The sequence below is a fragment of the Hyaena hyaena genome, unplaced genomic scaffold (assembly GCF_003009895.1).
Source record: "Hyaena hyaena isolate Hyena2069 unplaced genomic scaffold, ASM300989v1 scaffold_881, whole genome shotgun sequence".
In the NCBI taxonomy this organism is placed as follows: Eukaryota; Metazoa; Chordata; class Mammalia; order Carnivora; family Hyaenidae; genus Hyaena; species Hyaena hyaena.
The window spans coordinates 527,429-531,976 of record NW_024081511.1 but is presented as its reverse complement, the minus strand read 5'-3'; positions in this window follow the sequence as shown (position 1 = coordinate 531,976).

Below are 4,548 nucleotides of genomic sequence, written 5' to 3'. Positions count from 1 at the left end.
AAAAGAAAGAAAATGAAATGAGGGTGGTCATAAAGATTGGAAATAAGAGGATAAAACTATCCATTTTTACATCACATGATGGTAAATATAGATAAATTAAATAATATGTATAAATAAATTATCAAAATTATGAAATAGATTTAGCAAGGTCATGTAATACATATTCAACATTGAAAATTAATTGTATTTATATATTCCAACACAAAATACTGAATATTAAAAAATGTGTATTTATAAGAACACAAAAATAGAAAACAATAATTTAAAACTACAAGAGCTCTACATTAAAATTTCAAAAAAATTCTCAGAGGTTTTAAAGGAAACATTTTAAAATTGAGATATATGAATTATTAATAAAATATTTAAATACATCAAAAATATTTTATAATTCAAAGACACACTTAATCAACCCACTTGGTATGCTCAAAAAATATATAAAAACATTTAAAGTATTTACTAAATCAGCAAACCTGGCAATATCAAATAATAGGATGATTGTAAATGCATATGTCTTTAATAAGTCATTTAAGGGGCGCCTGAGTGGCTTAGTAGGTTGGGCGTCCGACTTTCGCTTCATGATCTCGCCGTTCGTGGGTTCGAGCCCCGTGTCGGGCTCTGTGCTGACTGCCAGCTCAGAGCCTGGAGCCTGTTTCAGTCTGTGACTCCCTCTCTCTCTGACCCTCCTCTGCTCACGCTGTCTCTCTCTCTTTCTCCTAGAAATAAATAAAACATTTAAAAAATTTAAAAAAAAGTCATATAATCATATTTTTGAGAAACTTTAAAACCTACTCATTTACACAACTTAGAGTTTTTTACTTACCTTTCACATATATTTTTCAGTTTTTAAATTGTATTTTGCCAAAAGGCTTAACTATTGACAAGTGACAAATTGAAGCACATAGTGCCAGTTTTCCAGATTCTGATTCAACAATTCTATCACTGCGTTTTCACTTTGGAAAAAGAAAAGAAAAAAGAAAAGAAAACAAAAGTAACGAAAAGAAATGAAAAGAACAAGTCTGAATCTCCACTATTTGTAGTGTTTCACATCGATGTAGCAAGTTATCAGAACATACCTGAAATGTACAGATCATCCATTAGTGTATATAGTGTTGGAGATAAGCAAATTTAAAGCACTTTTTCTATTACCGAAACAGCAGTGTCCTGTTTTTAAGAACCATTTCTTTTACATCTTCAGGAAAAAGGATACTTTCTTAAGTCCAATCATGATTCAACCACTCTGCAGGGTTAGTAGTGAGGAGTAAATATTTGTGGTAATGTCTTGCTTAAACTAATTTCTTGCTCAGTATTCAGAGTGCCTCTTTATCATTGTTTTCCATACCATTCCAGAGTGAACGTAATTTATTTTTCATTCTAAAATCAAGATTATACTCTAAATACAATATTTCTGGGCAGTGCTTCATCATTTTCATCAAAGCAACTTGTATTTTAATATATGGAGTACAAGGAGTCCTTGCAAAGGATGTTCTAGTCCAGATTATGAATTTTCACTTCATATATGTATTCCTACTTTAATTTATTTCCTGTATCAGGAAACAACCTCTTATTTCACACTTTTTAACTGCTTTACTGAGTCATAATTTCTCAAAATATATTATACATGTTGAAAGTATACAGTTTGATTTGTTTTTGACTTATTTATTCACTCATTAACCCACAACCACAATCAAGATAATGAACATAACAACAATTCAAAATATATCTTTGTGGCTTCTTTAATCCATCCTTTAAATTGTTCTTACTCTCACATTCCAAGTAAACAACTGATCTTTTCTTATCTGCTTGATGATGCTGTAAATTAATTTTCATTTTATAGAAATTTTTATAAATGGAATAATAAAATATGTACTCTTTTTCTGTCTGGCTTCATTCACTTGGCATGATTATTTTTAGATTCATCCATGTTATTGTGTAAATAGTCCTTTCCATTTTTTTCTGAATACTGTTCCACTGTATGGCTCCACCTCCACCAAAATTTATAAGTATAGTTACAAATTGGGCTGTTCCGATATTTGAGCTATTTCAGATAAATATGCAATGAGCATTAGTATACAGCTCTTTGTATGTATGTATCCCCCCATTCTGTTGGATAAATTATTACCAGTTGAATATAAGCAATATAGTAATAATATGATTAGTTTATAATTTTTATTTATTTTTAGTAATATTTTATATTTTTTAAAGAAAATGCAATAACTTGCATGGCAAAATTGAGGGAAAGGTATAGATTTCCTGCATATTCTCTGCTGTGACACATGCACAGCCTTCCCCATTATCAATTTCCATAACCATAGCGGTATATTTGTTAAACTGATACTCCTACAATGACACAATAATCATCCAATGTCCATAGTTTACATTATGGTTCATTCTTAGTGTTGTGCCTTCACTGGATTTACACAAGTACAAAATGGCATGTATTCACATTATGGTATCACACAAATATTTTCAATGTCCTGAAAAATCTGTGCTTTGACCCTGTAACCCTGGCAGACACATCTTTTTTTGTCTTCAAAGGTTTGCCTTTTCCAAAATGTTATGTAGTTGGAATCATACAATATTTAAGCTTTGAAGCTGTCTTCTTTCATTTAATAATATGCATTTAAGGTTCCTTTATGTCTTTCATGAACTTGATTAGTTATTTATTTTTAGCACTGAATAATATTCCATTGTCTGAATGCAACACAGTTTATCTGTGTTGGCAATTACCAAGTATTGGCAATTTTGAACAAAACTGCTATAAACATCCACGTGTAAGTTTGTGTGTATAGGTATGTGTATGTGTGTGGGGATATAATTTTAATTCACTTGGGTAAATACCAAGAAACATGGTTGCTGAATCATTTGGTAAAAGTATTTTGAGTTTTATGAAAAAGAGCAACACTGTCTTTCAAAATGTCAGTACCATTTTACATTCCTACACTTCAATTTTTTTCTTAATCTGTGGTTTCTCTTCTAGAAATTGTATACTTCTGAGATCAAGTAGAAGCAGAAGAAGTTTTGGGAGAAAAATCTACTAGAACCAGCAACTCATAGGAACATTTAATACTAAATGTCTTTTTTTTAATTGGTAGGTTTGACAATAAATACAGTTTTTAAAAATCACTTATTAAGCTGGTTTAAAAAGAAGTATAACGTATAAAAATTATGAACCCAGTAAAATAGGCTATAATTAGGGTATTTGATTGGACAAAAGTAACAAAGTCATATAAAATGATACAAAATTAAGAAATCACTTCAAGAAAACTTCTTTTACAAAAAGATGAGTCTTCTAATTTTAAAGAACAGCAACATACTTTTATGAACTAAATACATCTTTTTAGAATTAAAAATAGTGATTTTCCTTCTGTTAGAATGCTAATTTTCTACTCTGGACTCATTTTATCATAATATGTTATAGAGAGAATCCCCAAATGAAATCTAATTTAGAACTTGTACATGGTATTCAGCTTCTTAATCATAACAAAAACTCAAATATTAATCTATTTTATGAAATTTATCTTAGGTAGAGGAAAAGTAATTGATTTTTATATTTTTGATTTTCATGCGGTTTAATTAGTGCCAAGTGGATATACCTACTGGCATAAAGGCACCACATACACAAACACACACAGACACATTAGTTTAAATTACTACTTCAAATTTATATAAACAAAGACTTATGAATAATTAGATGAAGTCACCCAGAGAACCCTAAATATAAAGAACCAATATAGGGTCAATCCCACTGGGAAAATGACCAAGCCCTCCCACAATTTACTTTTGGTTATGGCGATAAGAGGTAAACAAGGGAGGGCTGCAGAGACCCCTTGGAGGTGTCTGTGTGATTGCATCATGGTTAAGAAAATAAATTTCATAAGAAAAATACTGCTGAAAGTGATTTCAGAAAGGTATAGATCCATCATGAGGATTTTTTAAATAAAGAAATTAAAGATTGATTGGCTAGAAGATAAAATACCCTATTCACATGTTCCTTGATAGTTAAGCAACATCCACAACAAAGCTTCGCCTGTTCCAAGAAAATTGAAAACAACAGGTCTAATTACAGGATATTTTTAAAAATAACACTCAAGCACTTTTTTATCCGCCAACTTAATTGCATCCATGAAACGTGATTATAATACTTATTGTACTGTAAAAGGAAAAAAAAGAACCAATATAGGTATAAATATAGTTGCATTGGATCATGTATCAAAATCCAGATGAATCAGAGTAGATAATATATGTAACTGGATTTCTTGATCTACAAGGATCTCTTCTTTATAGAGGTAGCCAACACCTTATAAATGTTTTTATTTAACATCTTTATCCTAATTTTTTATGTTTTATTTATTTCTGAGAGAGAGAGAGAGAGAGAGAGAGAGACAGACCGACAGACAGACAGCATGAGCAGGGGAGGGTCAGAGAGATGGGGAGACACAGAATCCCAAACAGGCTTCAGGCTCTGAGCTGGCTGTCAGCACAGAGCCCGACAAGGGACTCGAATCCACGAACAATGAGATCATGACCTGAGCTGAAGTCGGACGCTTA